The 15,785-nt window shown below is 50.2% G+C and overlaps 1 long non-coding RNA gene across 1 annotated transcript; it reads right to left on the reverse strand.

Moving 5' to 3' along the window:
- Window positions 1-13,384: 13,384 nt before the first annotated feature.
- Window positions 13,385-14,431, reverse strand: LOC103635522 (uncharacterized). Its single transcript, XR_002264337.2, has 3 exons — window positions 14,330-14,431; window positions 14,028-14,079; window positions 13,385-13,655 (listed from the first exon to the last, which is right to left on the reverse strand). It is a non-coding gene; the product is annotated as an uncharacterized lncRNA (long non-coding RNA).
- Between the last annotated feature and the right edge of the window lie 1,354 nt (window positions 14,432-15,785).

Consider the following 15,785-nt stretch of genomic DNA (forward strand, 5'->3'; position numbering starts at 1 on the left):
CTGCAGAGGTTGTGCACTTTACCCACAAGCTGTGATCCCCTTTCTGCCCGGAGAGAGCTACTCCCCATTGACCACTACCTAGGTGGTCCAGCAGGGCATCACTACGTAGCCTTTACAAAGATTCCCCGGGGCTGTAGCCACCCGTTAGGTTTCCTAAATGCACCGCACTCCTTCCCAAGGGGCGAACCCAAACTTGGCAGAGCGAGCCGCATACACCGAGCCCCATTGACGGCACGACGGCTAAGTGAACTACACCCTGGATCCTCTAATTATTCAGCTAAGGGCACCCCATTCCACCCTCATGGTTGCATTGTTTTCTCGGGCGGTCATCCATAGAACAGGTCCTTACGGAGAGGCACTCGAGAAACCGCTCGAGCCCCCTTGAAGACCACAAGTACAACATCATAATAAGAGAAGGGAAAACAGCGTATCATATACAATCTCATCATGTTCATTGATTAGAGTTTGAGCAATAGCATAGAGCTAAATAATAATAATCCGACCCAAATAGGTAAACAAGGACATGGATAATAAAGCTAGTCAATCCTTAAGTATAAATGTGTAATGCGGGAGGTGAATTAAAGAATGAATAGGACAGGGATAGGTCAAAGGACACTTGCCTCCACCAACCGACTGCTGCTCAGGGCTTCTCTTGCGAGTTCTTCGGGCTCTCCAACCGGATCGTTCTCTAAGCGATTGCAAGCATACATATATCCATCCATTGAAATTAGGAAACCAACATTACACCATACAAGAGAATCAGTAGATTAGACATGCATAAAATATCACATACAATAATGAGTTTACCATGGTTAGAAAGAAATGAGAAAAGGTCTCGCGAGAGTTAAAGCTTATGCCCGAGACGCACTACGGGTTGGTGAATAACTAGACGTCACGTGTTCTAGTTCCAATTGGTTCTAACAAAAGAATTAGCTACATGCACTAATGTAAACGTGACCACTTTTAGTAGATTAACATTGAATAAGATAGACGATTAGCTATACAAATTAACTAACGTAACCAATTTCCAAATTGAGACTCCTATCTTATTAATATAAACAACGTGATTAGCGCAGATAGGATACGGGGGGGGGGGGGGGGGGGGGTAGACGATCGTGTCTCGAGCGCGACTGGGCGCTATGCGTCGCGTCGCGAGCACGACGAGCTACGCCAGAACGCTGCGCGAGCACGCGCACGCGCAAAACCACACTTAACGTGCCGCGAACGAGTCGCACACGCGTCGGGGCCGTGCGCTGGCCGAGCTCGAGGCCGCGCGCCGAGGGCACGCTAGGCCGAGCTCGAGGCCACGCCGAGGGCCGACACGACACGAGCAAGGCACGGCGGGGCGAGCAGGCAAACACGGCGCACGGGCGGGGCGAAGCACGGGTAGGACGGGGGCACGGCCGAGGCCGGGCGCGGGGGCGCGGGCGGTTGGGCCGGGGTCGGGGCGCGGGCGGCCGAGCCGAGGCCGGGGCGGGGCGGTTGGGCCGAGCGCGGGGGAGGGGCGGCGCGGGCGGCCGAGCCGGGGCCGGGGTGGTTGAACCGGGGGGGAAGCTCGCCGGAGGGGGCGGGCGGACGAGGGGGGCGGGCTCGCCGGAGGGGGCTGGCGCGGGACGGGGCTCGCCGGAGCGGCCGAGCCGAACGGCCGGGGGCGGGGCCGAGCGGGCGAGGCGGCCGAGCCGGGGGGCGGGGGACGCCGGCGCTAGGCCGAGGCGGGCGGCCGGGCCGCGGCGAGGGGCGGCCGGGCGCGGAGCTGGCCGGGCGCGGGCGGGGCCGGGGTCAGGGGAGAGGCGGCGCGGGCGGGGCCGAGCCGGGCGGGGTCGGGGGCGCGGGCGGCCGGGGTGGCCGGGGCCGGGGCCGGGGCCAAGCCGAGCTCGCCGGAGCGGCCGAGCCGGGGGCCGAGGCGGACGAGGGCGCGGGCGGCCGGGGTGGCCGGGGCCGGGGCGGGCGAGGGCGAGGCCGGGCCGGCCGGGCGCGGGGGAGGGCGCCGGAGGGAGGAGAGGGAGGAGGGAGAGGGAGGAGAGGAGGGAGGAGGAGGGGGGAGCCTCACCAGAGGGGGACGGCGCGGCGGCGGCGCCGGGGAGGGGTGGCGGTGGCGGTAGGGCAGGGGAGAGGCGGTGGCGGCGCTAGGGTTAGGGTGAGGGTGAGGGAGAGAGAGAGAGAGGGGATTTTTGGAAAAAGAAAAACAGAGAGGGGGGGAACGGTTGGGCCGACTGGACCCAAAAGGGGGGGAGAGGGGGCGCGCGGCTGGGCCGGCGCGGGGCCCACGCGGGAAGGGGAGGGAGGGGGGCGGCTGGGCCGCCAGCTGGGCCGACCGAAGGGGGGGCGGTTGGGCCGAAAGGGGAGAAGGGGGGGAAGAGAAAAGAAAAAAAGAAAAGGCTTTTCCTTTTTTTCTAATTTCTAATTTCCTCTAGATGAAAGCATTCACATTTTTAATCAATCAAAAAGTATGCATGGTTCGGCATGGTGCATCACACAAAATAAAGTGTTTTAAGGTTTTGCTTTACACGAGGTCTAAAGCCAAAACCCGCTGTGACTTTGGAAAAGATCAAGGCTTAGCGAGAAGAAAAGGGAAAAAGGAAAGAGTAACGCCTAAATTTGGTGAGAGAAAAGAAGAAAAAATTCTACCCCCAAATTCAGGGCGTTACATTTGCGCGGAATGTCGCACGCGAGGGTAGTCTACGTTACCTTGCGCGGTGACTTCAGAGTGGTCGAATGTCAAAGACTGTTGATGCGGTCTTTTTCGACACGTTGCGTCTGAGTTTTTGTTTTTGCGAGGGCTTTTGCTTGTATATTACATGGCTCCGCCTCGTTAAAAACTTCACCCCCGGGAGGAAAAGAGTGCGGGCCGGAATAACATTGTTTGGTGGATTACAAGGGCGCATAGGCCCTGAGGGTTAGACAAAAAATTTGCGGAGATTGTCAATGTTCCAGGAGTGCTCTAAGTCTTCGCCGGCGGGCGTTGCTAGCCTGTACGCGCCGGGGGATGCCTTCGTCTTGACGATGAATGGACCCTCCCATTTCGGCTCCAGCTTGCCCCGTGATTCTGTCCGGGTGGTCCGGACGAGTACGAGGTCTCCTTTGTTGAATTCTCTTGGGATGACCGCGTTGTCGCGCCAGGCCTTGGTTTGAGCCTGGTATTTGTTGAGGACCTGCAGGGCAAGGACGCGGTCTCCGTCGATGAGGTCTTTAGACGTTGGTTCGTCGACGTCGGGGACCGCTGATGTGCTTGTTCGGGGCGACCCATGTTTTATCTCCTGCGGCGTCATGGCCTCCGATCCATATAATAGACGAAAAGGTGTGAATCCGGTTGCTTGGCATTCGGTCGTGTTTAGGGCCCAGACCACTTTAGGTAGTTGGTCGGCCCATTTACCATTCTTGTCGTCGAGGAGTCTTTTCTTGTTGGAAGTGAAAATCTTGTCGTTGGCGCGCTCGACGACGCCGTTGGATTGCGAGTGGTATACCGAGGCAAAGACAGGCTTGGTGCCGATGGAGAGGCAGAAATCCCTGAAGTCCTGGCTGTCAAACTGTTTGCCGTTGTCGACCGTGAGCTCAGACGGGACTCCGAATCGGCAAATAATGTTTTGCCAGAAGAACTTTTGGGCGGTCTTCGACGTTATTGTGGATACTGCCCTGGCCTCGATCCACTTGGTGAAGTACTCGATGGCGACGAAGGTGAATTTGAGGTTCCCTTGAGCCGTAGGTAGCGGTCCAACAATATCCAGCCCCCAGCGTTGAAGTGGCCATGTGTGGGCGATCAGCTTGGTGAACTGCGAAGGGTTGCTCGAGTGGGGAGAAAACTTCTGGCATGCTTCGCAAGACCTCATGACTCGATTCGCGGTACAGATTATCGCAGGCCAGTAGAATCCTTGACGGATTACCTTGGCAGCGAGGGCCCTGGGCCCTAAGTGGGACCTGCAAGTTCCGTTGTGGACTTCACGAAGGATTTGAATGCCTTCGGTTTCGGTCACGCGTTTTAGCATGGGCCGACTGATCCCCTTTTTGTATAGCTGGCCCCCGACTAGTACGAAGTCCCGGCTTCGGTGCTTGAGGCGTTTGGCCTCATTGACGTCACTTGGGTGGTAATATCCTTGCAGAAACAGGGTTATTGGGGCCCGCCAATCTTCAGTCATGATGAGGTTGACAATGTGATGGCCTTCGGCGTCATTAGTTACTTGTAAGCCCTCTGGGTTGCAGACGGCTGGTGTGCCGATGACGTGGTAGAACACGTCAGAGGGCAAGGTCTCGCCTCTGGCCGCTGCCTTAGCCAACGCGTCGGCCTCTTCGTTTCTGACGCGGTCCACATGCTTTAGGGTGAAGCCCTTGAACTATCTCTCGAGACTGCGAACAGCCGTGAGATACTGCATGAGTGCGGGGTCTTTTGCTGAATATTCTTTTTCGACCTGGCCGACAACTACTTTGGAATCTGTCTTGACTATGCAGTTGGTGACACCGAGCGCTCTCAGCTTGCGAAGGCCCAGGATGACAGCTTCGTATTCTGCTATGTTGTTGGTGCATCTGTTGGATTCCAAAGCGAAGCTAAGGCGTGCTGCGTATCTGTGCTTGACGCCTGTGGGTGACGTGATAATTGCAGCTGCGCCTGCCCCCGCATGGCACCATGCGCCGTCGCAGTGGGTGGTCCACACCTTCTCTGGAGGCTCTTCTTGCTACCGTGTTGGCCCTGTCCAGTCAACGATGAAGTCTGCCAGGACCTGCGACTTGATTGTTGTCCTGGGTTCGAAGGTGATGTGGTACCCAGAGAGTTCGGCTGCCCATTTGGTGATTCGGACGGATGCCTCTGGGTTTCTGAACAGTTCTCCCAGTCATCTGTCTGATGTGACCCGCACCTTGAACACCTCAAAGTAGTGGCGCAGCTTGCGCGATGCCATGACGACTGCGTAAGAGATTTTTTCTAATTCAGTCATGTTGCACTTGGAGGTCGTGAGGACTTTAGAGACGTAGTAGACTGGACACTGCCGGGTCGTGCCCTCTCTGTCTTGCTCTTGGACTAGCACTGCGCTGACTGCATATGGCGAGGCTGCGATGTAGAGTAGCAGAGGCAGCGAGGGGTCGGGACTGGTGAGAATTGCCAAGTCTGACAGGTGTTGCTTGAGTGATGCGAAGGCTGCCGCCTGCTCTGGTCCTCACGCGAAGTCTTTCGCATCGCGTAGTGTCTTGAGGAAGGGTAGACTCCGCTCTGCGGACTTGGAAATGAATCTGTTTAGGGCGGCTAATCTGCCTGTCAGACGCTGGACATCCCTGGTTGACTGCGGGGGTGTCATGTCAATGATTGCTTGGATCTTGGTCGGGTTGGCCTCGATCCCGCGGTGCGACACCAGGTAGCCCAGTATCTTCCCCTGGCGAACTTCGAAGACACACTTCTCGGGGTTGAGGCGAAGTCGTGCGTCCCGCATGTTTGCAAACATCTCTGCTAGGTCAGCCAGGTGATCCTCTTTATTTTTGCTTGCGACAACGATGTCGTCCACGTACGTGAAAATGTTGCGGCCCACTTGGCTCTCGAGCACCATCTTGATGAGGCGAGAGAAGATTGACCCAGCGTTCTTGAGTCCCTCTAGCATCCTGATGAAGCAGTACATGCCGAAGGGTGTGATGAAGCTGGTGCTGGCCTTATATTCCTCCTTCATGTATATCTAGTGGTAGCCGGAGAAGCAATCGAGAAGTGACATGACTTCGCATCCAGCCGCACTATCGACTATCTTATCGATCCGTGGCAGCGGGAAATTGTCCTTGGGATAGGCCTTATTGAGGCTGGTGAAGTCGATGCACATGCGCCACTTGCCGCTTTTCTTTTGTACCATGACTACATTGGCGAGCCACGTAGGGTAGGCGATTGGTTCGATGAAATTGGCTTCCAACTGGTGGTGCACTTCGACTTTGGCGGCTTCTGTCTTTTCGTCGGACATTTTGCACAGCCGCTGCTTTTTTGGGCGCGCCGAAGGGTCAATGCCTAGACTGTGCTCGATGACGGTGCAGCTGACTCCGACCAGGTCGAGGGCGGACCAGGCAAAGACGTCCTTGTTTCTGGAGAGACAGGAGATGAGTTTCTCCTCGTCTTGCGAAGTAAGGTCTTCGCTTATTACGACCGTTTGCTTGGGCGTCGTCGGGTCGAGGGGAACTGTCTTCGTTCCGTCGTTGCTCTGCAGCTGTGCCTTTACTTTTTCGTCGGCGGCTGGGCGGGTCGCTTCAGAGACTTCGCGCTGTGTTGTAAGGCAGTGTACGTTCCGTTGACCTGGAACAAAGTTTCTCTCAATGTTGCACGCAGTCTGCTAGTTACCGTAAACCGTTATCACGCCTTGCGGACCCGGAATTTTCATGCAGAGGTACAGTCCGTGAATGGCCGCTTCAAATTTATTAATGGAGCCCGACCCATTATAGAGTTGTAGGGATAGACCATGTCGACGATGTCAAAGGTGACCTGTTTGCTTCGCGCATTGGGTGCTACGCCGAATGACAGCGGTAGTTCTATCTTGCCCATAGGGAAAGTGCCCTTGCCGCCGAAGCCATATAGGGGGTTGTCCGAAGGCTTGAGTAAGCTATGGCTGATGCCCATGCGGTCGAAGGCGTGTAGGAATATGATGTCTGCTTGGCTGCCATTGTCAACTAGGACTTTGTGCAGGTCCCAGCCTGCTACACTGCAGTTGATTACCATGGCGTCGACATGGGGTGCGCTGCGCAGATCAACATCTCTAGCGTCGAAGGTTAGTGGCACATGTGACCACCTTGTTTGTACCACTGGGCCGGTGAGGGCGACATGGTTGACACTCCGGTAGTGATCCCTCTTTTATCGCTTCGTCTCGAAGTCGATGCTGGACCCTCCGGTGATCATGTGAATGACTCCGTGATACGACTGATCGGCGAAGTCTTCCTACTTTGGTTCCTGGGGGTGATTTTGGTGGTGTGGGTTCTGGTGATGCGGAGGCGGAGGCGAGGGTGGGACGACTTGTACTTCTTGATGTTGTGGATATGCGTGGTTGGGTGGGTGCTGGACATGGCCGTTGTTGTATTGTTGTGGGTGGTGGTGATGATATGTGTGCGTGACAACTCTATGGTTGTCGGTTGGTTGTGCTCGAGACATCCTGTCTCTGGTGGCCTTTGTTTCCGGGCAATCTCTTGTTGGGTGTGCACAATCCTCGCCATGAAACAGGCAGTAATATCTGCGCGGTTGCTGCACCTGTCCCCGGCCCTGGCCTCGCGTGCCATTGTTGCGGCCCTAGGGGGGATATTCCTGACGGCGAGCAGCCTCGCCAGCGGGGTGCTGGTTGGCTATGTTGTGACCTGCTGCTGACTGCGGCTGTTCCGTCCAGAGTCTGACTGCGACGACCTTGTCTAGGTTCGGCTGGACTGCGGAGGGTCCTTGGGCTTTCTCTGAGACTCGACCTTTCGCTGATGGAGCTCTTCGGATCTGGTGTACTTCTCGAACATCTGATAGAACTCTTGGAGATTTTTGGGTGGGTCCCTGATGCAGTGACTGTATAGGACGCTAGCCCGAAGGCCACTGATAGCATAGTGTATCATGATGTGGTCGTCGACCGAAGGCAATTGTGACTTGAGAGTCAGGAACTTGCGGTAGTACTCCCGTAGGGTTTCCTTCTCTTGCTGTTTGCAGAGTGATAGCTCGGCCAAAGCATCGATATCGGGTCGATATCCTTGGAAGTTGAGTAGAAACTTGTCTCGGAGTCCTTTCCAGGAGTCGATGGACAATGGTGGCAATCTGGTGTACCAGGTCAAGGCCAGACCCTCGAGGGCGATGATAAAATACTTGGCCATTGTGGCGTTGTCCCCTCCGGCTGATGCGACGGCGACTTGGTAGCTCATGATGTATTGTGCTGGGTCGGTGATGCCGTTGTACTTGGGGTAGGTCCCTACCCTGAAGTTGGCGGGCCACAATGACGCTTGGAGTTGCGGAGCCAGGGAGCTTCGCTCGTCAAGGTAGTTGATGCCTTGGAAAGCTACAGCATGCGGGATGAAGGGCCCGCGCTGGGGTATGAAGAAGTCTCCGGCTAGCGTGCGCTGTTGGAGGGTTGGGCTGTGCTGCAGATCATGCTGGCTTTCGCTCTGCATGAGCGCGATCTCTTCCTCGAGTTCTCGGGCTCTCTGCTCCTCGTCTTGTATCATCTGGCGCACCTTGGCTTGCACGGTGACACGTCGGCGCTTGGCCTCGAGGATGTCTTTCTGTTTTTGGAGGTTGCGGTTCTTGATGCGCAGGGCCCGTAGTTGTAGCTGTTCTTCGGCTGAGACGTCGATGACTTCGCCGTCCTCTGTTGCGTCTTCGCCCTTTGGTGGAGTGAAGCCTGGGGGTGGTGCTTGTGGTAGTCCTCCGGAGCTGCAGGTGCGTAGGGTGCCATCGGGAGTGGGGTGTTCATGGCGCTGTCTCGTGCTGAGAGCTTCGTCTTCGCAGGCTTCTTAGGGGGTGTTGTCCGCGAGGGCCTTGCCTTTTTCTCAGCTAGCAGCACTGCCTTCGCTGCTTCGTCGACAGATGGGGCTGCCTTCGAACTAGCTCTCTTGGGTGCCATCGCGGGTGGTTTGTTCGTAGCACGAACGGTGGACGCCAAATGTTGGTACTGGTTCAGGTGAACCGGTGAATCCAACGGGAAGGTGGAGTTAATGTTTGCAAAGTTTAATGGGGAATAGCAACAACTTTGTTAATCTGGCCTCTCAAGGGCACTGTACGGGGGTATTTATAGGTACCCGAGTGTCCAACGTCCCAAGGCAAGGACGTTTATGCCCTCGGGTACCCAGACTATCATCAGAATATTCCCATAAAGGGGGTTACAGACTGTCATTACAGAAAAGCTATTACAGATGAGGCCCGTAACATGCTTGTCCACACGGGCCCGTTACAGTGGGCCGAATTCCTCATGGGCCTCTAGGCGAGATGAGGACGCGGGACTAGCAGACTTCATCGGAGTCTGGCCTTCGTCTTGCAATGGAGAGGACGAAGGCCACCGCGCCGGTCATCTCGCCTTCGTTGGTGTAGCGAGGCGACGAAGGCTTCGAGCGAAGGGTAGCGTCTTCGCCTTCGCCCCAACATTCACTTATCATTTTCATGTGGGGACTTGAGGTTATCTTCGAATAGAATGTTTATTAGTTTTAGTAACTTATTTGCAATTTTTGGTCGAAACTATTGTATTTTATGAATTTAATTATATTTTGATGATTTATGTACAAAGAAATTAATAATGCACAAATAACCTCAGAATTCATGAAATTATACGGAAGCACAAAATGTGGCCGCATATAGTCATCTAAAATAACGGGACTATAAAATTCACAAGATGTCAACGTTTCTTCTATTTCACTTCCACTTATTGCGTGAGTTATACGCGAAATCAAACTAAGTATCCAAGTTTTAACATAATCAATACTTCACTTTACCATTTTTATGTGGGGACTTTAGGTTATCTTCTTATGAAATGTTTATTAGTCTTGATAATTTATTTGCAATTTCGTGGTTGAACAAGAATATTTTATGATAAGAAATTAATGCATTATCCGATAATTATCCGATATCCGACCAAATAATATTCGTATCGGTCACTTATCCGCCCGAATAAATATTTGGTCCCTGTATCGTATCCGTCTCGTTTCTAACTATCCATATCTGATCCTGAATCCAATTTAAATACATTAGGGTAGGATACATGATTAACTACTATTCGTCTGTATCCATCTCGTTTTCACCCCTAGGGGTGGTGGGGATGCTGGGGGAGGAGGGTGGCTGGTGGGGACAGGGGAGGGAGAGGAGGGATAGAATATTATTCAAATATTATTGTTCATTGGATTTGAGTGATTAAAAAAGAGATGGTTATTTAGCGATATGAACCGTTGATTTTGATGACATGTTAAATTTGAGTGCAATTTTTTAGTAGATTTAGTGGGGTTATGAGAGTGATTTGCTTATGTGTGTTTTGCAAAGTTTAAATTGGTGGATTATATACTGGTATAGATATATACTCACTCCAACCAATATATATATATATCCCTACTACTCCTTCAGTTAGTGACTAGGATCCTGTGCAACTTAACCCCTGATGAGTTTTGCCCTGATCCGGTTCCAAGCACGGTCTTTGAAGAGCTGAATTCCGAGGTTTGTTCCACTCGTTCTCTACTCCAGCATTGCACACTACATCTTGCTGACAATGTCACTCAAATGCACTGATATACATATGCTATGCAGAGCTTGCTGGAGCGTCACACCAACAAAGACGCGACTAGTGTGTTTCCGTGCATCGCTGCCCCTATAGTGTACCGCACACCTTCAATGTTGGATGCGGCAGAGAGAGCAGCAGACATAGGAGGTGGCGCGAAGCTGGACAGGAAAGCCTCAATGGTGCAGAGGAGAGGGTACACCAGTGACGACGACCTTGACGACCTGGATTCTCCCCTCGCATCCCTAATCGACAGGAGCGCCCCACCTTCTCCGTCAAATGGTTTTGCACACTTCAGTGCTCGGAGAGGAGTTTCCATGGAGAATACAAGATACACGCTCCTAAGAGAAGTATGGGGGCTGGAGCAACGATGATGGATGATGATGAGCCTATAAAACCTAAAATCTCTTCTACAGCCACCCAAATGAGAGCACAAGAAGGCCTATTTGTGCGAGGTCTTCAGCAATCTCTACAGTAAAAAATGCACCACTTCCTTGTACTGTACATTCCCACGATCCTATGTATCTTAGCTCTTTTGTAGTATATAACAGCAAAAGAGGGTGTCGGCAAAGATACAGATACAATATTGAGTTAAAATTCTCTTCACCTACCAATCTTATGGGCACTTGAGACGCTTACCTTTGAGCTGTCACCACTATTCTTAACATATCAGTGTATGTGTGTGTATGGTGATGGGCCAACGGAAACCAGTCGAATGGCGGTCGCCGACGGTGACTCCCCATCTGCTAAAGCTGCTTTGCACCGACGGTGGCTCCCCATCTGCTAAGGCTACTCTGGATTGTGCCCATCTATCAAGTTCAATGCAACTTGATGTGCCCTGATCAAGTTCGCTGAAGGTGTCTTATCCCCCAACCAAAACCCCACAACATTTGCAACCAGCTGCCACCAGGAGAGTGATGGCTGATCAATTAACATTCCCATCACAATAGAGTACTACTGTACTAGATGGGCGCATTAGAGTGGTGCACGGTTCTGTCGTCCGTAACCCGTCGTGCCCCCGCCCCCACCCTAGCGTTGCCCCCGCCTCCACGCCCCTGATCTCGCACCGCGCGTCCGCGCCCCTACGCCACCTCCTCCTCCTCTCCCCTAACTACGCCGCCACCTCCTCCTCGCCATGCCCCGCCCTTTCCGATCGCGGCTCTGGCGCCTCCACCGCCGCCACGCCGACCTCCACCCCAGATCCCCCTAGCGCGATGCGAGGGAATGGCAACCGCGGCCTCCCCGTCCTCAGCGTCTCCACCCCGACTGTTAGGGGCGCGGGCGACACCATGGTGTCAATGGTGACTATGAGTTGATCAGGGCGAGTCCCCTCGAGCGCTAAGCAAATCTGGGATACCCTCAAGATATCACATGAGGGAAATGATGCCACCATGATTACAAAAATGGAACTAGTGGAAGGTGAGCTGGGGAGATTCGCGATGATAAGGGGAGAAGAGCCAACACAGACGTACAACAGGCTCAAGACCCTTGTCAACAAAATCCGAAGCTACGGGAGTACAAGATGGATGGATCATGATGTCGTCCGACTCATGCTCAGGTCATTCATTGTTATTGATCCTCATCTTGTAAACCTTATTCGTGAAAACCCCAGGTATACCAAGATGACGCCCGAGGAAATCCTCAGAAAATTCGTGAGCGGGCGCATGATGGTGAAAGAAGCACGATATGTGGATGATGCCTTGAATGGTCCACTTCCAGTCTACGATCCGCAACCTGTTGCTCTCAAAGCAACTAGCAGCAGGGAGGCGCTACCTAGCAAGGTAGCAGAAGTGGAGGCTTCCGGGCTCAATGAGGATGAGATGGAGCTCATCATCAAACGCTTCAAGACCGCACTAAAAGGACGCAAGGAGTACCCCAACAAGAACAAGTCAAGGGGAAAACGCTCCTGCTTCAAATGCGGTAAGACTGGTCACTTTATTACACAATGCCCCGATAACGATAATGACCAAGCACAAGAGAAGCATGGGAAGAGGGAAAAGAAGAAAAACTACAGGAAGGCCAAAGGCGAGGCGCACATCGGGAAGGAATGTGACTCTGACTGTTCCTCATCCGACTTCGAAGATGAAGGACTAGCTGCCTCGGCCTTCAACAAATCTTCACTCTTCCCCAACGAACGCCATACGTGCCTTATGGCTAAGGAGAAGAAGGTATGTATTTGAGACACTCCCAAATATACCTCTTCTAGTGATGAAGAATCGTCTGATGATGAAATAGATTATACTGACTTGTTTAAGGGATTAGACAGAACTAAGGTAGACAAAATAAATGAATTAATTGATGCTCTTAATGAAAATGATAGATTGCTAGAAAAGCAAGAAGATATTTTGTATGATGAACATGATAAATTCATTAGTGTTAAAAAATCTCTTGCTCTAGAAGTCAAGAAAAATGAAATACTATCCTCTGAATTGTCTACCTGTCATGAATCCATTTCTAGCTTAAAGAATTTAAATGATGATTTGAATGCTAAGCTAGAGAAAGTAAATAAAACTAGTTCATGTATAGAGCATGTTGTTATTTGTAATAGATGTAAAGACCTTGATGTTGATACTTGTAATAAATATGCTTCTACCATTATTAAGTTAAACAATGAGGTTGCAAGTCTTAATGCTCAACTTAAGACTTGCAAGGATAACTATGAGAAGTTAAAATTTGCTAGAGATGCCTACACTGTTGGTAGACACCCCTCAATTAAGGATGGATTTGGTTTTTGAACGGAAACCAAGAACTTAACAAGCCACTACACGACGGTTCACTTACAGCGACCTACGGTTGGTTGCTAAAACGGCCTTCAGCGACCTACGGTTGGTCGCTAAAAACTTTTAGCGACCCATAAGGATGGTCGCTGTAAGTGCCGTCGCTAAAGGCTTTAGCGACCGACATCTTTTTAGCGACCGACCCTCCATTGCTAATATTGTATATTTAGCGACCAACTGTGGGTTGTTGTACTATAGATTTAGCAACCAATCGTGAGTCGTTATACTATACATTTAGCAACCAACAGAAAGTTGCCCCTAATTATAGTCGTTAATAATGATAATATGCCATTAATTAGCATTCAACAACTGTTATATATACAAAAGCATCACAAATCACCAATTTTTATACACATAATCACATAGATATACAAATTTAATTAGTATTGCACAATGATAGATCCACATCACATAAACCATCAACAAGCACCACAACAAAATCATTCACAAAACCTACACATGTTATTATGTTTTGCACATATTTGCAAACACTTTACAAAATCATTCACAAAAGTACTAATGCTTCAAGTGATTCGCAAAAGCCTTCACAAAAGCACTCCAACTTCTTGTATCCTCTTGTTTTAAGGCACAAGCTTGTAGGGGTTGTGATGTCGCCACTTACTTGATGCTAACAAGACATTTTCTTCACCAAAGCCATCTTCAACACTTCGCCCATAAAAAAGATCAATTCTCATTTTCAATTGCCTGTCTGCAAGACAAGCGATAATTACAATAAGTAAATTATAATCTACATCTATATAGTCTAGACTACCAAACAGCTACATATAGTATATTATAATTTGGATTATATAATTTAGATTATAATCTAGATTATATAATCTATAAGCTGAAACAAATGGGTCCTAAGGCAATGCAGGCACGATAAATTCAGCATAACATAAAGGCAGTTCTTCAACCATCAGAGAGCACAATGTTCTCAGTCAGCTCCCTTTAACACAACAAAATCTTAAACAAGAGCTTCCAGCTTTTGTAGATCTCTATCCCCCACAAGCCGGTCATGATACAACATTACACACTTAGGTAAATTTACAGAAGCTATTATAGAGTACTGAGTACTTACCTTATATTCATCAATTGCATCTTGAGCAAAATCGATATATGTATCTTTTTCCCTGAAACAACGCACCAACAGCAAGGTCAGTCAGACTAATGCATACTAATTAAACAGTAAAGGCATATTCCTATTTCCTACAATAAAAAATTAACATCCACCAGATAGAATATAAAATGTATGAAAGATCATCACATATAATCATACTCTGAATCAACAGAGGTAGAGATATTGTGTATATGATCAAAGCTCATCCATGTGCAAAACAATAATCATAACCATAAAACTGGATACCATGCCATGAAAATTACCAGGTAGATTCTGCATAAGGAAGTCCTTGCCATTTGACTAAATATTCAGGAACCAGATCATCTCCATCAGCTTTGATGACCCTATCAGCAAATATCCGTTCAACCTGAAGATTTAATGTCAGAAGATATGCAAAGTGATAATAAACAGTGTAGATCAACAGTCAACCTGACTATATTGTTTAATAAGATCTAGCTCCATCTCCTTGCCCACATCGTGCACCTCAACCCGATATATGAATATGTTAGCATAACCAGAGAAACATATCAAATTAATGCCAATATGTTGCCAAGTAAAGAAGCCTACGGACACAAGCCAATATCACACCATAATCACTAATTAATAGCAGCGAATTTAACCTAACAATGACTTAATTTTGAACATCATAAAAAGAACTACTATGTAAAAAAACAGGGACCTTCCATACAGAAAGAGGCACCAACATTTCCTTTACATTTTGAAGTTTTCGGCGCGGGAGGCGATGGCGGCGTTCTTGGCGCGGGCTAGCGTCGGCTCGCCGGGGCAGGGTGCGGGTGGCCAGGGTCGCCTGGCGGCGTCGGGTCTTCCTGGGCGTAGGCGGGTCGAGGCAGTCGGGGCGTCGGGCATCGCGTGCGCTTGATCCTTGGTGCGGTCGCGGTAGAGAGAAGAGAGAGGGAAGAGAAGGGAGGATTGAGAGAGAGGCCGGGTGGGAGAAGCTCAGAAGCAGGTGGCGGCGGCCAGAGGAAGGAGGCGCGCGCGGCTAGGTTAGGGTTAGGCGGCGGCTGCTTGTTGGGCCTTGGGCCGTTAGTTAGGTTAGGTTTTAGTTTTTTTTCTTTTTCTTTTTTTTCTATTTCCTTTTTCTAAATTCGAAATCTATTTTTAAATAACCCTAAAATTCATAAGGATGAAACCAAAATTATTTATAAATAAAATAGTTATTTTTGGACTAGTACTTATTATATTATTTATTTGGGTTTTTACTTAACAAGAAATGCTATTCGATATCCAAAATCAATTAAGAGAAATCAAAAATCATTGAGTAGTTAAATCATTGAGTAGTTAAAACAGTCACATGTCAATCAATAGCGACCAACCGTCGGATGTCCACCTGTCTCTATAGCGACCAACCTTGAGTAGTTAAATTTCTAGACTTTTAGCGACCGGTGGCCCGTCGCTACAAATGCATTTAGCAACCAACTGTCGGTACATAACTTTTAGCGACCAACCATCTGTCCCTAATAAGGGTCGCTAAAGATCAACCGTCGTATAGTGAAAGGACTTCCAGTCTGAACAAGGAGAAAGGGAAGGCCCATATGGCTAGCAGCTCTTATTCTTCACATGATCAAAAGAACCATGCTTATCTTTATGCTCATGCCAAGAAAATTTCTCATCATGATAAATGTTGTAACCATGCTGCTTTACATACTTATCATGATTCACATGCTATGTTTGCATCAAGCTCTACATATGCTTATGGTA

Source organism: Zea mays, chromosome 8 (genome assembly GCF_902167145.1).
Source record: "Zea mays cultivar B73 chromosome 8, Zm-B73-REFERENCE-NAM-5.0, whole genome shotgun sequence".
Lineage (NCBI taxonomy): Eukaryota > Viridiplantae > Streptophyta > Magnoliopsida > Poales > Poaceae > Zea > Zea mays.